Here is an 18499-nt window from a genome sequence, read left to right on the forward strand (position 1 = left end):
GCCCGCTTGCCATCACCCCGGTGTTGTATCACGCTGGCCTCCATCTTTAAAAGGCAGCTGCCAACAAAGTGCTCATCGCCACCGCTGTCTGGGAGACATGGCCAGCCAAGGCAAAAAGACTGCAGCCCCCCTGCTTCAACGACGGGTCCCTCGAGTGACTGCTGGTTGGCATGGAGGCCCGCCGGGGTGTGCCCTACCCCCGCTCTGACCGCAGGTTGGGTAGCAATGTTACAAACCCGGCTTGGGGAGGCGGTGGCAGAGTCCTCTCTCTCTCTCTCTCAGAGGAGGACAGCCATCCAGTGCCGCAAAAGGATGGATGATCTCCTCCATTCTGCCAGCGTTAGTCACCCTTTTCATCACTTCCAGCTTACACACTCACAAACCCATCCCACATCCACAGGGCCCTCACTCACTGCCAGTGCAAGGTGTACCAGCATTCACTCCTTCACACACACCATCATTGTCCTCATCCTGTCCATGGGACCACTCACCACCCACACATACCAGGCACACTTATCACCTGGCCCAGCAGGCATCCTGACACACTCTCCCCATCTCTATCCATGCAGGACAAACTGGCTCACAACAGGAGGGAAAGGTCGCAGACAGGTGGAGGGATGCCGGAATTCAAAGTTCTGACAGAATTTGAAAACTGAGCCATCCAGCTGGCCGGCAATAACTGGGACTGGTCCTGTGCTGACGGTGAGGTCAGCGCTGCTCTACCAAATGAGGATCCAGCAGTGCAACATCCATCAGACAACCATGCCATGAGTGATGTGTCCTCTTTCATAGGCCACTGCCATGCACTAATTAACTCCCCTTACTTTCTTAGACACATCTGCCAAACAGCTGACAGAGTCCATGACCCAGGGCCTCCAATCAAGCTCCGAGGAAACCTCTGAAGAGGAACCTGAAGGCACCCTCCCTGAAGTCCCATCACAGCGCTCACCCACACCCTCCACAAGCACAGAGACACACACCTCGGTGGGACCTAGCTTTAGAGTAGCCACGGGACCACAACCTGGTGAACACGTCACACTGCCTGATCTGCAGCAGGGATTTCCCAGGTCCGCAGTACTCGGAGAACTGCTGGAGGCCAGAACGTTGCTGAGTCCAAATCAGATGACGAGCCTCTGGACTCGGTCATGTCACAGTTGCTGGAGCTGCAAAGGCAAGCTCGGGAACATCAGGAGGGATGTCCGCTACACTCCTCAGATTGCAAGGTACGATGGAGGAGTCCGTCTGTCTTCAGGCTGAGGTGAAAGCGCCGGCATTGCAACACATCAAGGTCAACACTGGCAGGATGGTGGCCGCCATGGAGACATTGGTCCAGGACGTCACTCCTGCACTGCTGCACTAGCTCCATCGCTGATGCCATAGTTGGCCTCCAACAGTGTGTATGTGAGAGGGGTTCTGGGCAGCTCGATCTCACTCCAGCTACCTCTTCCACTGACAGAGTCAGCCAGGGGCCCTCAGGAACCCATAGGGAGGAGGATCAGTAGGTGCATACTCCAGGGCCATCCACCAAGGTGGCTCTGGGAGTGACTGGCCCATCCAGATCCTATCCTCCTGTGACATCTGCAGATCCAGCTTCACAGGCTGAGGAGGATGCCACACAACAAGACCCTAAAAGTAGGCCCAGGCCCTCCAGTGGACGCCCACCAAAGTCATCACAGACAGGGCATCACAGTCAGCAGACTGCCTCCACCTCTGCTGTGGATGTCCAGGGAGCACCACGACATAGCAGCAGGGTTAGGAAAGTTAGGTAAAAGTAGTTGCATAGCCTGGCCACGGATGTTGATCACTTGTACATACTGTTCACTATTGTCAATAAATTCCTAAGAATGTCTCCCTGCCTGTGTCTCCTTGTTCTGATGAGCAGTGTTCTTGTCACTCAGATGTGAAACCTTTCTGCATAAGATAAAAGGCAGGTGTCTCAGTCCAGGGCCTCTTCCCTGTGTTTTGTGCAGCCTTCAGACCACAGTGATGGTCCAGTCACACACTCCCTGGAAACATTACTGATGCCTGTTCCTTAGCAGTGCTGATCATTGTTGCCAGAATGTAATAGGCAGGTGCCACAGAGTTCTCTCATACTCTCTCTGTGCTCTCAGCACCTTTAAGGTGGGGCTGGCCCCCATCACACCAGCATCTGCGACCAGTGATGCTGTGCATCAGCTCCTGAAGGGCTGAGGTGCTGAAGGCTGACACAGCATCAGATCTGTCTAAAGTTTCATGGCTGCATATCTGAGATGGCCCTGATCATGGAGTGCAAGCGAGCTGCCCTCGGCCAGGCAGGAGTCAGACATTCTCAGAGGCTATGTGAAGATCTATGGAATGTGCTCACTGCATGTTGTCATCATTCTCCTGTGATCGGGCGACTATTACGGCCTCCACTGCATCTCCATGACAGGAGCATTCTCACAGAGGGTATTGGCGCTGTGATAAGCCAGACTGGAGTTAAACGTTCACAATGTGAGGATCTACGGGGATACCTCACCGTAGTCATCATCCTCCACAAATCTGGCAGCTATGAGGCCTCCCAAGTGCTCCTGCCTTGTCTAGCCAGTGCCAGAGCCTCATCCCTGTCTTCTTCACCACTGAGGACCCTCTCAGCCTCATCATCATCAGTGTCCTCCTCATCGATGGAGACATGCAGCTCCTCCATCTCCTCCTCAGCCAGCTTGTCTCCCCATTGCAGCGCCAGGTTGTAAAGGGCACAGCAGACAATGCGTGACATCCTCTGCGGACTGTATTGCAGGGCTCCACCCTGCACCTTCTGTGGACCCTGGAAGACTGCAGGGATCTGTGAGCGACTCAGGATGTAGGCGTCGTGCACACTCCCTGGAATCTGTGCACATACCTGCAGGATGCGTTTCTGGTGGTTGCATACCAGCTGCACGTTTAGTGCAGAAGCCCTTGTGGTTGATGAAGTCCCCTGAGTGTAGTGATGGAGACCTGAGCGCCCCATGAGTGCAGTCAATCGCACCCTGCGCCTTTGGGAATCCCAAGATCAGGGCGAATCCAATGGCTCTTGCATCCTGGCTGTCCTGGTCCCGGGCGAAATGCACAAAGTTGTGTGCCATGGATAAGATGGTATCCGTGACCTCATGGATGCATTTGTGGGTGGTGGATTGTGAAATCCCACAGAGGTCACCCGTGGAGGTCTGAAAGTAGCCGATGGCGTAGAAATTGAGCACCGCAGTCACTTTCACAGTAGATGCCCTCCATGTCCCCTTGGTGCCAAGTCCTGCAGCAAGCGGCAGATGTGAGCCATCAGGTTCCTAGCCATTCTGCAGGGCTCCTCCCAAAGTAACAGTGGTTATCTGACAGACAGACAGTCAGTCGTGTTTTACTGATGAACCTTTGAATTAATCATTTTGTGAAGTGCTGATTTTAATACAACTGATAAATCATGGAACAGATTTACCAAATGAGGATATATTATGTTGATGTAGCATCAAGATTGTTACATTGTCTTTTGTATTTACAAGTACTGACAGAAGTGTGTATTTCCATAATGTGGTGCTCTATTTCAGTCTGCATCATTTGTTGATTCCCCTACTCCTCATTACTTCAGATACAGTTATATTGGCCTAAAGGACGGGAAAAAATGCTGGCCCTGCCAGCGCTGCCCACAACCCAAAAGTGAATTAAAAGAAAGTAATGGGAAAACAACGTAGTTGCAATGAAAGAAGGTTAGAAACATCAGCCAGAAAATAGGAAACTAATGGCATGCCAGAGAAGTACTTTGGGATCTTGAAACATCATACTGATAATGCTTCGCAAGAATACCAACATAAGGGGAAAACAACAATTTATGCTGTATGTGAGGAGAGTGTTTATTGGTTGGCAAGTGGACTCTGATTCGTCAAGGCATTGCCATGGAGAATGCACCAGTGATGGTGACTGACAGTTAACTGCCAAGCATTGTTTGAAATTTAAACCAGGCAGCTTGAACCTGATTGGTCAAGGCATTGCCCTGAGGAATGAGTCAGCGAATGGCTGTCACTTAATTTGTTTAGCTGAAACAGGCACAATGTGTGTACATGTTCTTTCTGTCTGTAAAGAACAGGGCCCTGTGCATTAATATATGTAGCTTCCAGTACATGCAAATACACCACACTGCGAGCCCAACTGACAATCTTAAACTGGTTGTCAGCGTAATTCTGAGCACATTGAGGATTATTTAGTAAATGTTGTCCAATCGCAGAGTCACATCATTTGTGTGATAGGCAGAATGACTTTTTGGTTGACGGCAGCGAATACCACTCGTGTTGCTACTGCATAGTAGCAGCATGAAACATGTGCAACTGTAAGAATCCCAACGCGTGTAATGACCAGTGAAGGTAGGCTTGCGGTAGACCGTGGTAGAGAACCCATTGGCAGATTTCTCAACTAGCACATCAAGGAAGGGGAGTTCATTTGTCTGCTCCATTTCAAAGGCGAATTTGAGCGCAGGATGGAGCCCATTAAGACATGTAAGGAAATTATTACATGCAGTTATAGATTTAAATATAGCAAACATATCATCCACATACTGGAAATATGCAAGGGGTAGGAGGTTAGGTGTCATTCCATTGAAGACTCATTTCAATGGAACCCAACAAAGATGTTTGCGAGAGCTGGGCCTAGAAGGGATTCTATGGCAACACCATCTATTTGGGTATACATAGTGTTATCAAAACTGAACTGAACTGTGTGATTTGCCAAGTCCATAAGTTCAATGAATACTGATTCACGCAATGGTGGCGGGTCTAGATCACCATGATATAGTGCAGCAGTGCAAATATTTATGGCTTCCTTAAGTGAATTGGTGAATAGGCTAGCAATGTCTAATGAGCACATGGACATAGCATTGCTATCGATATACAAGTCCTGTATGGTCTTCACAAATGTGAAGGGGTTCTTCACCGTGTATGTGGAAACCTTGGTCAAAGCTGTTTGTAACAATTCACCTAACCATTTGGCCAATTCGTGTTGTGCAGAAATGGTCACAGATAAGATAGGGCACAAAGGGACATCACTGTTATGTGTCTTGAGCAGCCCATACAGATGCAGACATAGCGAACCATGAGGATAAACCCTGTTATTTATCATTTGATAGCTCATCGCTCTTGCATAAGTCCAAAAGCTTACTTTTGAGCAATGCTGTCCAGTCATGTTGAGCAGCAGGTCCAATGGATACGAATTTGGACCTGTCACTAAGAATGGTGTGCATTTTGTTGATATAGTCATGCTTGTTAAGGATGCCTATCCCTATCCCTTTGTCAGGTTTACTGATGTGTGTGTCTGGGTTGGTTTTAAGGCCCCGCAGTGCTGTAAGACATTCGTGTTGCATGTGAAAGTCAGACAGGTCATTTGGAATTCCCCAATATGTGTGCGCTAGATCAACTAGGTGCGCTTTCAAGGATTCAGTGTCATCAGTGGCTGCTGGTTTGTGGCGGGATAGTTGGGAGTAGAGAAATTCAAACTCAGCAAATACATCTTCCCATTTGATTTGGGATGAAAGCACACCAAAATTGAAACCATGCGCAAGAACAAACTCCTCGTTTTCTGAGAGTACATGGTCAGAGAGATTTGTTATGTGTTTTGTGGCATCATTAATTACGTTGTCAAACCGCTTTCACTTAAGTGAGTTTATGGTGTGGATGTGTTTCAAGAGGGTACTATTTATGGTGCAGTCATCTTTTGAAGCAATATAGCGACAAAAATGGATTAAATCAAATTGTCCCGATGAGTGCAAGACAAAAAGCTTTGACGTGTCTCTTTTTCAGCAATATTCAAGTTCTGTACTACCAAGCAACTATTTATACTGATAATAGTGGAAGATGGTGAATAAGTTCCTCTACATGCTATGGGGCCAATTTAGGAAATACAAGCTGCTATGGGAGCCTCGATCATAAAATCCATAAAATCAGCCTAATGATGATATTCATGACGAAGATTTGCAAACTCATTGCAGACAGTGTGGGAGGAAATCTTCCTCCTGCCCCCATATTTTATAGCTTTAAATATAAACTATTGTACATCAGAAATAAAAACAAGGAGAATTCTAACAAATGTAGGCACAATGAGGGAATGTTTGAAATGCAAATATGTATATTGCTGATTTTATGATCACAATGCTGCCACAAACTTTGACTAGAGCTATGTTAATTTATTAATAGCCCAACAGCTGAGACAGACTGCAGAATGGACTGCTGGTGGATGAGATCAGTCAACTAGATATGACTAGAGCACACACTGAGACCTTCCAACACCCATCAATGTGACTTATTGCTTAATTAAAAATACAATACATGAAGCCTGTCATTGATCAATGTGATAATCACAAGAATGTGCTTTCAGAAAGGATTAAATCAGTCTGGCACAGGTTTTCTTTAATTAGAATAACAGTGGACTAGCTATTTTCCACTCCTGTTTGTGACTTGCAACTGTCCATTTGGGGGAGTTCAGAACCAGGGGTGACAGTCTGAGGATACGGGATAGACCATTTAAGACTGAGATACTCCTATTTTCTATGTTTCTATGTTTCTATCAAATATCTAGAGGAACCTGACCGGCTTCCTGCTGCCAAATTCAAACGCCCTGAATTTGGTCATCTCACTGAAAAGAAACCAACAATCAGCATGTACCTACAGTAATAGACATAGGGACAAAAATGAAACAACTGGCATCTAGTTTTAGCTAGGTAGCGGTTTTGTTAATTCATTCATGGTGAGCAAGATTTTATAAACTAATTGCATTGACTTGAACCTTAGCTCAAACCTAAATCAATACCAATATGTTGATAATTGTTGAGCTGTGCTTGGACAAATTTGCTCAATTGAGGAACCACGCCACAGAGTTCAAAATAAACATGCCATGTGATTGGTTGCGAAATATGTTTAGTTGAAAGCTTCTTTTGAATTTTAAAGACAAATACTCGTAAACTTTGTCCAGTTCATTTTGAAAATGCATGTTTGTGTTCATCAAATTTAAGCAGAGGCCAATGCTAAGGAATGGAATTCTTCTCTCAGGAAACCAGTATCAGCATCAAGCAGCAGTGCCAAATGCAGGGTAAAGCTTTCTCTATCTGAGGTTTGGAATCTGGTTCACTGTCATCCCTCCTCCACTCCACCAAAGAGAATAGAGACTTGAACCTTTGTGCCTGAATTGACAAAGTTTGCACACCTTTTAGGTATGGAATTTAATTCCTAAATGTCATACTAAATTGTTCCTAGGGTTACCATCAGCCTTCAAGTCCTATCTCTTTGACCTCAATGTTTGCACAACTCCTCAAATCCTTTAGCCAATCTCAATTCGGGTACAACTTCCCCTGCCCTCACGTGCAAAGTTCTTCAGCACATGTTGTAGGATAATAGCACTACATAACACTGTTGTTAGTTTGGCAGGTTTTTAAAAAAATTATTGATAGGATGTGGGTATCCCTAGCTGCTGTTGTGATGGTGGCGGTGAACCTGCTTCTTCTTGAATCACTGTAATTCGTGAAGTGAATGTGCTCCCACAGTGCCGTTAGGGAAGCAGTTCCAGCAATTTGACCCCAGCAACAGTGAAGGAGTAATGATAAGTATCCAAATGGGGAGGTAGTGGCATAGTGATATTGTTACTGGACTGGTATTCTAGAGACCTGGGGTAATGCTCTGGGGACCAAGGTTCGAATCCCACCACAGCAGATGGTGAAATTTGAATTCAATAAAAATCTGGAATTTAAAGTCCAATGATGACCATGAAACCATTGTCGTAAAAACCCGTCTGGTTCACTAATGCCCATTAGGGAAGGAAATCTGCTGTCCTTACCTGGTCTGGCCTACATGTGACTCACAGCAATGTGGTTGACTCTTAACTGCTCCTCTGAACAAGGGCAATTAGGAATGGTCAATAAATGCTGGCCTAGCAATGCCCACATCCCATGAACAAATAAGAAAATAAAAATAGATGTTGTGACTAAGAAGCAAGTTTGTGGGTGTTCTGATGCACTTTGTCCAGCTATGTGGTGGAGATTATGGGCTGACTAGTAACCTTAAGGTACTCCAAATGTAATTCTGTATCAACACAGATAACATTTTGTAAAATAATCTTACTGAAGGCAATGTGCTTTAATCCCATCCCGTAAAAGTGTACAAAAGCTAGTGCAGCACAATTACCCATTTATGGGAAGATACTGCTGACAATATGGGCACATTTCATTTATACAAAAGACATCTTCCAATAACAGTGGCTGCAGTTGAAGGACAGTAAACTTTTAAGTAACGGTTGCTTGCTTTTATTGACGCATTGATTGCTTTGGCCATGGAGTGTAATGACAGTGTAATTACAGGAATTAACATTTCTTCTGTTTGGTAATAATAGGTTGTGAAAGAGAAAGGCTTCAGCTAGAAATTTTGATATGAAGTCATCTATAAAAAGACATTTCCAATGTCACCACACTCAATGAACAGGGGGACCTCTCACCCATGAGGAATGCTGAAGCTGTTTCTCATCAAAGGTGATTGGGAGCCTCACTCTATATTCATGTGACTTTCTCCCCCGACTTGTAGAACAGGTCCCATGAAAACAACTTAATGATCAGAACTGGAGCACATTAATTATCAACAGCATTACTTTCACAGGTGAATTAACAAAGTGTACTAATGCCCCAACTAGATGAATTGCATCCATAAAGGCAACTTCTGCTGTCTTTCTAGATGGTGGTGACCAGTAGTTTGACAAGGAAGTTTAACAGCACGGTGCACCAGAACACCCAGCATCATTATTTATACTTACACTAAATGCCAGTTACCATTTCGGAACTCTGCAGTCCTGGATGGCTGTTGATAATAGGGTTCCTATTGATGTGGTAGTAGCACCATTGGTGAACCATAACTCATAACATGGAGTTCATTGAAGAATGGTGACTGATATTGGTCAGGGGGAATCTGAGAACCTTAGAAATGTTCAATTGTTTGTCTTTTAGCAGGTGATTGGCCTTCTAGTAGTGGCCCACAGGCATGAAAGCAGATAAGTGACAGAGATGTACATGTGTGCTATGTTCCAGCACCAAGCGCTATAAAGATGACTTCCAAGTACAGGGACAGCCCAGATATCTAAACATTGGAGCCTTCTGACACTGATGAAGGTACATTAGGGTAGTCAGTGAAAATATTGAAGCTCTGATTTTCCTGCGGGACATGTGCAAAAGATTGGAAATGGTATCCAATGCCTGGGATTTCAGTACTTCTGAGCAGAGTAGATTAGCTGCACCTACAAAAGATTGAGACAAGGGGCAGCCATGGTAATAACGTGAGAAGGATATTCTTGACTGATCACAGAGTTGTTATAGTGCAGAATGAGGCAATTCAGCCCATTGTGTCTGCATCGGCACTCCGAATAAGCAACTTGCCCTGTACCTTACCCTGCCTTCTCCCATAACCCTGACTGATCCCAATGCACTGTTCTTCTGGGTTAGCTGAAAGAACACCCAACAACAATGGCTTAGGAAGTGATGGTGGCTGTGCCTCTGGGGTTGGCAGCAAGCCAAGACAGGGCCAAACAGTCAATGCAAGCTTCTTTTCTCAACCTCCCCATCGGTCATCCAACATGAGATTGTGACGTTCTGTCTTATGGGCCCCATTTTCAGACACAAGGCCCTTCCGAAGACAGGCCTGTTTGGGGGGGCCTACCAGTGGTAGGATAATGGCCTTAGCTTGGGAATGCTGGTGGGTTCGGGCCATTGTAGCTGGAGTGCATACTGGATGCGTTCCACCCTCCTTGTGTCAAGACACAGTGAGGACAGAAACAATTTAGCTCCTGTGCCTCAGGAATAGGAGCAGCCACTATCTCCTTGTCTTTCTTCTGGAAGTTATGTAGGTCACAACTGCTGACACCTTACTCACTTATACAAAGAAGGGAACGGCTCATGGGTTGTGACAAAGTGTTAACTGTGGCTCTCTGAGACAGAAAGTGATGTGTCCAAGTCTCACTCCAGAGGCCTGAGTGAAAAATACAAGCTGACACTGAACGAGTACTGCACTGTCAGAGGTGCCATCTTTCGGGTGGACATGTTAAACTAAGGCCCTAATTTCCCTCTCTGATGGATGAAAAAGATCCCATGGCATGACTTTGAAGAAGAGTAGTGTCTCTGCCAATACTAAGCACGCAAGCAACATCACTAAAACAGGTTATTTATTTGTGGGACATTCCTCATGGGGTGAGGGGTCCCCTGCTCACTGAGTGCGGTGACATCGGCAATGTGTTTTTACAGATAACTTCATATCAAAATTTCTAGCTGAACCCCGAGCTTTTTCTTTCACAACCCTATTATTACCAAACAGAAGAAACGTTAGCGTTGGTGTATGCATAATTGCTGCTGCGCTTCACACATTACAATCAAGGAAGAGTATGTGAAGGTATGGGATTCAACCCGAAGCTGAAATATAATGAAGAGGGTTTTTGGTCTGGTCCATTTACTTGCTATAATTTACCTCAATATTGTGCAGACAGTGGCAAGCTTTGGGTCCCAGAGAACAAAGGAGCACCTCTAGGATTGGTTTGAGGAATTGAACCTGAGAAAAATACCTACAGCGTGAACCCAAAAATGTAAGTCATTGTTTTCTCTTGGAGTAGTAGTATATAGGTTTGCATCTTATTATCATAAAGGTGTTACTAAAAGTTGGAATTATCTTCAGAAAACAGGATTCAGTCACTTAATGATTGCAAAGTTGTGAAAGGCATCTAAAAATTAAAAGAAAAGAATTTCAAAAGAGAAAATCAAACAGCTTGAGATTATTTACTGCTTTTATGCAATTGAAACGAAATGAAGCAATACAATATCCAACAACAGTAAATTCACCATCTCAAGAAAATACACATTTCAACACGGGAATATACAAAGGTAGCGTGATAATTATATTTCTCCAGTTACTGTAATGAGACAAAACAGTCTTGTTTCATCAGAAATTCCAGTTGCTGAATCCTGGCTCTTAAACATTTGTTAAAAATAAACTGACGTGAAATAAATCGCACTATTCAATGAAAGAGAAGGAGGATTTCCTCTGTGTGTCATGTGCAGTGAATCATCAAAGCATTCTTTAGAAATGCTTATTATAAAAACAGAAAATGCTGGAAATGCTCAGTAGGTAAGGCAGCATCTCTGGGGAGAGAAACTGAATTAACGGATGGAATCTTGTGGAGGTGACAGGGGTGGGGGTCTTGCCTGGAGAGTGGTCAGAGACCTGCGTAGCCTCCTCTGGAGAAGGCCCATCGAACCACGAGCCAATCAGGCAGTGTAGAGGCCAGTGGCGGGTCTTTACCTGAAATCAGGACCCCGGGGTTGGGGGTCCTGCCTATCAAGAGCTGTTGGCCAATCAAAGGCTGGCAGCTTTTTGCTCTATAGCACCACAAGGGAGATGGTGGCTGCTGCAGGAAAGGCACCCACCAGAGGCCCAGGATCACAGAGCAACCCAGGCACGGTAAGTAATGGTGGGAGGGGTTTCACAGGGTGGGGGTCATGGGCTAGGGGACTATAGGGAGAGTTGTCAGCAAGGGCAGGGAGGTGGCTCTCAGTGCCAACCCCCCCTCCCATTCCTGGTGCCTGATCCCTTGATCAGACACTCAGTGCCTTTGAAGGAGATGACAAGCAGTTCACAAAGGTTTACTTGTCGTGCATGCTGCATGGTGACAGGCTCATCTGCTGCTGGGTTAATACCAGCAGTAGTGGAGAAGGCCCTTAAGTGTTCATTAAATGTTCCACCTACGGGCCTCAATTAGCAATGGGGCTGGAAGGTTGACCACGGGCCTTCTGGTCTTGGACTAAATTGGGTTGGAGGTGGGAAGATCGCGGGGTTCTCGCCCTACCAGCCTCCTGCCTGATTAAGTGCCCTCCCGCCTCCAAACATGCCACTCGCGAAGGCAGTAGATTCTGCCCAACGTTTCAAGCCTTTCTTTAGAACTCTCCACAGATGCTGTCAGATCTGCTGAGTAGTTTCAGCATTTTGTGTTTTTATTTCCGATTTCCAGCATCTGCAGGTTTTGCTATTGCTGTAGAAATGTTTACATTTTTTTTATACAAAGAATGCTCATTCTTATCTTCAAATCGTTCCACAACCTAAACCCTCTCTTGCTCTAAAGCCTCCTCCCCCTTTATATTCCATCCAGCACTATTCATTCCATCAATGCTGCTCCTTGTGTACCCCTATTTTCTTCACCCCACTGGCCCAGTTCACTGGACCTCTCTCCCTAAATCCATCCGCTTTTCCACTTCTCTCTCCAGGTACAAAAATCTTCTTGGAACTTTTTTCAAGTAACCTTCTGGTCATCTCTCTTAACTCTCAAGCCAGGTCTCATGGTTCATTCTTTCATCTTTTTATTATCGCTCTCTGGCATGTCTTAGGGCGTGGTTGACGTCAGAGGTGCTTTTTCTGTACATTTTCACTGCACATAAACCACCAGGAATTTTTCCTCCTGTTTGTTATCATTACAAAGACATTGAAACATTAAGACATCAATTCTCATACACTGCACACAAAGCTCGCAACAGAAAATTCAATGCTGCTTACATGCATTGTGGTTTGGTTTTGTCCATTGAAAAATATTACAAGTTAAATATTAGCAGACATTTCCACATGCTACAAAACACTCACAGAAGAAATTACAAACCTCCAAGATCAAACTTAAATGGCAATTCCTTTCCTAGGTTAAAACAATGGGGCCGGTTTTTATTTTTATCACCTTTGGTGTTAAGCCTCACTTGGGTGGAGCGCAGAAAGGGACATGCACATGAACAACAACTTGCATTTATATAGCGCCTTTAACATAACATTCTGAGGCATTTTACAGGGCCATAGTCAATCAAAAAAATTGACATTGAGCCAAAGAATAACAATGGCAGAAAGATTTAGGGAGAGAATGGCAGACCTAGACGCCTGAAGGTTCAGCTGCCAATAGTGGGGAATGAATTCTGGGATGTGTAAGAGGTCAGAGCTGGAGGAACGCAGTTATCTTGGATGGTTGTAGAGCTAGAGGAGATTACAGAGATTGGAGGCAGTGAGGATAGGGAGGAATGAGAACACAAGGGTGAAAATTTATCATGCTATGGCAGGGGAGATGGGTGAACTGGACTTGGTATGAGTTAGGAAATGAGCAGCAGAGCTTTGTATGTGTTCAAGTTTATGAAGGATGGAAGAAGGAAGGCTGGCTGAGAGAGCATTGGAATAAATGAGTGTGGATGCCTATGAGGGGACTCAAACCTCATTCTCTATATTTTTTATAAAATATAGATGTCCTCACGGCTATTTTTGAAATTTTAAAATCTGGATAAAACCCTTTCAAAATAGTTGAATCTACGTCTGCCTGTGACCTTCGAACAAAAGGAGCTACCTGGCAATATCAAAGAAACTTGCACCTTGTTATCCCTGAAGAGACACTAACAGCCCCTCTCCGGGCTGCACAGACCAAATTCAAAGAGAGCTATACAAAGGCCATCTGCATTTCATCCAGGTTGGCCAACTGGAGTCAACTCATTTGCTAGGATAAAGGACCCACAACCTTCCTTTCAATTCTTAATGGTTGAGACATTTAACCATCTTGGGGATCCAGACAAGCAATACACACCCTTTGTCAAAGCCAGAGTGGAGAGGTGGGAGCCGTGAGACATAGACCTCTGGCTGCAAAACCAGCAATATTGTCATGCAGAACTGAAAACTCATTATGCTGCTTTACCATCTACCTAGCAGCATCACAGAAAAGGAGCTCTGCCCAGGTTGGACACCTGGCCCTATCTACACTGTTTCTGCTGGAACTTCTCTACTATCGTCTTCAAGACTGATTCAACTCTGTATGCCTATCTCATTGCGTGAAGACAACACCACCAGAAAAGTAAATTATCCAGCACCGGTTTTCAACCTGCCGACTTCCGTGAAGGGATATCTCATTGGACTTTGATTCTGAACTCTGGAACTCATGTGAAGCAATAATTCTTTTCTCTGTGGTCTCTGCACTGTAAATCTTTCTTTTCTCTATCCCTCTTTTACTGTATGAATCTAAAGGAGGCAATGTTGCTACCCTCTTCCCACGTTTTGAGGATGTGCAAATAAATTAACCCTTTGAGTTCATCCTATCTTGAGTTTGCTGTGGGGCTATTAATAGAAAATGGGATCACACCAAAACTGAAGGGTTTGGAAATATGCCACTGCTTATAAAGGGGGAAGCAAGTCAAAACACCTTTCTGTTTTATGGACAGCTGGTGAGAGGAGAAATTAGTGCTGTTTAAATTAACCCCTCTCCTGTCCGTAACAATGCCAGTAACAGAACCCACCCTGTGGACCTTCCTTCCAGACAAAAGCTGCCTCAAAATGTCATGTCATTCTTAGATGATATCATTTAAGATCATAAAGCGGATTTTTGAGTGCAGATATTACTCAGGTGGAAGAAACCTACTAAGTTTCAACATTTTATGAATCAGGCATCTGCATTCAGTAGCTCCAGGGCACAAGCTGCTTGCATATTCAGACCCTAAGTGGAAATAGATCTAAGGAATAAAAACTACAAGGCTTTGCTCCCAGCATGGAGCCTTGAAATAGGTACATGAGACAGTGATAGGGCCAAGACACCATTGGACGACTTCTGTGTCTTGTGCCTAGTAAGGGTCTGAGCCAGAACCTGAGAAAACTCCTTCCATTGAATACTGGCTTCACATGTTATACATTAACTGCATTCAGACATTGCTCACCTCTGAACTAGGAAGATCAAATGATTCAAATTGTCCCCAGGCAGATGCAAATAGCTTTTTTAACATGGGAATAATCTTTTCTCATAGCTTTGCCCTCTCTGAGGGAACCTCATTACTTAGGGGTTAATAAAGGTACCTGAAAGTGTGTATCTCTTGTTTCACTCAGCGGATGAGGAGTATAGTGCACAGCATACTGAGCAGAGAGTATTTCATAACACAAAAAGACTAAGGAAATTGGATATGCTTGTTGTGGGAATCGTGATGTGTGATCAACATGCTCCTGAATGAGGTGATGAAGACAGCATGCAAGCTTTGTGCTGCCTGCTCGTTTCCATGATTGTGGCACAATGTCCAGCGCTATAAGTGCTGCCAAGTTGTTGCACAAACAGCAGGGAGCCCCAGGATTGTCCGAGGCTAACATGAGTTACAGTTAGCCTAAACATTTTAAAGCCAGCTTGCACTTGTAAGGGGATGTGCATCCTGGCTGCAGCTGGTGCTGGAAGTAGCTAGGAAAAATTGTGTGAGCAGGAAAAAAGCTGAGAAATTGAGCAGCAGGACAGAGACAGGGCTCCCAGATTCTCTGATGCAGTGCAGGAGGTGAAAAGGAAGCCCTCCAGACAAGGAAATAGGAGCAGTTAAGCACAGAGGTTAATGCTCGTTTGACCCTGAGGACTTGGTTACAGTGTAGAAAAAGTTCAATGACCCCTTGAGAGCAGTTAAGATCAATGAATGCACCTTCTATTGCCAAATTCTACAAACCACACAACCAACTTCATTGCTCAATGTATCACACCCCCATCACTCACCCACCAGCAATGTCTAGCAATTAGGACCTATGTCTAACATTCATATGCTCCACCTCGCCCTCACATGCTTACCACAGCTGCAAGCCACACCCACATCTTGCAACGTCCACATACTGTCAACTATTCAGCTATGACTGACATGTCAGTCTGACACATTGCAACACACTCACTGACACTCTTTCCTCTATCTTGCAGGACAATGTGTCGCAGGACAGCAGGGAGCAGCAAAGAGCAGAGGACTGGCATGATTGCATCTCCTAACTTCCCAAGACTGTGCTCTGCATTATTGGTGCAGCCCTCAGTGAGACTGTTGCAATCAGTGTTGCTGCAGGATGACAATATGTACATCCCTTATGCACCTTTACAAATCCCACTTTGCCTCATCTGCCAGGATGGTCTGAAGTACAAACAGTAAATGGTGTAACCATGAGCCTTTTGCTTTCCTCCTCATCCCCTTCCCTCAACCCAACCTTCTCCAACTGTAATTATGCTTTCAGATACCCATGAGCAGCTGCCTGGCTAACCGGTGGTGTGTGACGATGAAGAATGAGAAGAAATGTGTACTGGCTGCAACTGGCACAGGGCTGCAGGCAGAGCTTGGAGCCCAGTATGGAAGTAGTGCTAACTCAATGACAGCACTGGCAGACCCAGCTGTTATCCAGTATCTGGCAGTCAATCTCTCAGCTTCCATCGCAGTAAAAGCAAAAGCCACCTGGCTGAATGAAGTGGTGAAGGCTCAAATTGAAGTCATGAGATCTCTGCTTATTGTCATGCAAGCCTAGATTGTTGTCATACAGACTCAGACTGCTGACATCATCGCTACGGAAAGCAGTGCACAAAGGGGCATGCAGCAGCTCACAGCAGTCCAGCAATCTGGGCTGCAGCATATTACTAGGATAGTTGAAATGCCAACTAGGGGAGTGGCAGTGGTTCCATGATGTGCACCACTGATGTCCTCTCAGGATGACAGCATTCATGCTCTGCAATACTGCCATTCTACCAGTGCCCCTGCTGTTGCCTCTCAAACAGCCTGCCCAGATTGCTGCTGTCCATTCTGCAATGGTACAAGGCAGGTCCACAAGGTCCACAGCTGCTCAAGGTCATCTTGCAAGGTCATCTGCAGTTTCCCGCATTGAAAGTCATGGGAACATATGAACAAATAGGGCAGGATGAGGCCACTTTGCTCCTCAAGCCTGTGCCACCATTTAGTGAGACCATGCCTGATCTGTGACCAAACTCCTTCTACCTGCCTTTGCCACGTAAGGTCCCTTAACTTCTTTGGTCAACAAAAATCTATTAATATCAGATTTAAGATTAACAGTTGATCTAGCATGAATTGTCATTTTCAGACGAGAGTTTCAAACTTTGACCACTCTTTGAGTTTAGAATTTCACTTCTGAAAGATCTGGCTCTAACTTTTAGACTACGCCCTCGTATTCCTAGCCAACCAGTAGAAATAGTCTCTGTCTGTCTGTCTATTTAACTATCCTCTTTAATATATGATCAAATCTCAGTTTAACCTTCTAAATTCCAAGGTATTGAATCCTAGCGAGTGTAATCTCTCCTTGTAATTTAACTCTTGGAGTCCTGGTATTATTCTGGTGAATCTATGTTGCACTCCCTAAGTGTCTAGCCTTCCACCAGCCATGTTGCAGCTACTGGGGTAGCACTGCATAGGAGCACTAAACCAGACAAAGTCACTAAGAGAAAGCTCAAGGGTGAATAGTTGAGAGTAATATGTATTATTAGAAGTGTTGTTTAGATGTAATTGGTATGGATTGAGTGTTTTGTGGCATTCATTTAGGACTTTATTTTAGGATTTTGGTTAAGAGGACACAGTGATGGTCTGTGGCAGAGGGATGGAAAGGTGGGGAAGTGTGGTGCAGTGGTGATCTGAGAATTTTTTCAGCGGCATCAGGGTCTGATGAAACTCTCGTTGCCGGATAGATGATGTCCCAGATGCCTCCTCTCCACTGCCTCTTCCTGCGTCTCATTGTTCCCCTCCTGAGGTGGCTGCCAGATTGCCAGCTTGTGAAGGACGCAGCAGAGCAACATGAATTTCAAGACATGTTTTCCCTGCATGTAGCAACGCAGGGAAAACTGAGAAATGTTGGCAATCCAGCCTGAAATCCACTGACAGAGAAATTGAGGGCCATGGTGCCTTTTACAGCCTGCAAGTCTAGTTGGAGAAGATGGCACAATTCTGTGATGATTTTCTTGGTGAAACTTAGCCAACACAGATACTGCTCCTGGCTGAGATAGGGGTAGGAAAAGTGCTCGCTGAAGGCTCTGGGTGACTAAGTAATCTTGTCGATAGCAACCCTTGTCCTCTCTCTGTGAATAACTTCTTCTCTCTGCTGCCGCTGCTCCATCTCCTTGTTATGCTGCAACTCAAGAGGAACTGCAGCAGCAGCTCCCGTGACTGGCGGCAAGTTTTCTGCTCGGGGCCTTTTAGATCTGCAGCACTCCCTTCTGTCAACTTCTCCAACTAAGAAGTCTACTAAAGAAGTCCATGTTCAAATGCAGCAAGACCTGGACAATATCCAGGCTTGGGCTGAAACAAGTGCCAGGCAATGACCATCTCCAACAAGAGAGAATCTAACCATCGCCTCTTGATGTTCAATGACATTACCATTGTTGAATCCCTCACTATCAACATCCTGGGGATATCATTGACCAGAAACTGAACTGGGCTAGCCATAAAAATACTGTAGCTGCAAGAGCAGGTCAGAGGCTAGGAATCCTGTGGCAAGTTAATCACCTCCTGACCCCTCAAAGCCTGTCCACCATTTGCAAGGCACGAGTGTGGAGTGTGATTAAATACTCTTCAATTGCTTGGATGAGTGCAGCTCCCACAACACTCAAGAAGTGACGCCATCCAGGACAAAGCAGCCCCCTTGATTGGGACCCCTTCCACAAACATTCCCTCCCTCCACCACCAATGCATCATGGCAGCAGTGTATATCTTCTACAAGAAGCACTGCAG

The sequence above is a fragment of the Cetorhinus maximus genome, chromosome 2, assembly GCF_964194155.1.
Source record: "Cetorhinus maximus chromosome 2, sCetMax3.hap1.1, whole genome shotgun sequence".
Lineage (NCBI taxonomy): Eukaryota > Metazoa > Chordata > Chondrichthyes > Lamniformes > Cetorhinidae > Cetorhinus > Cetorhinus maximus.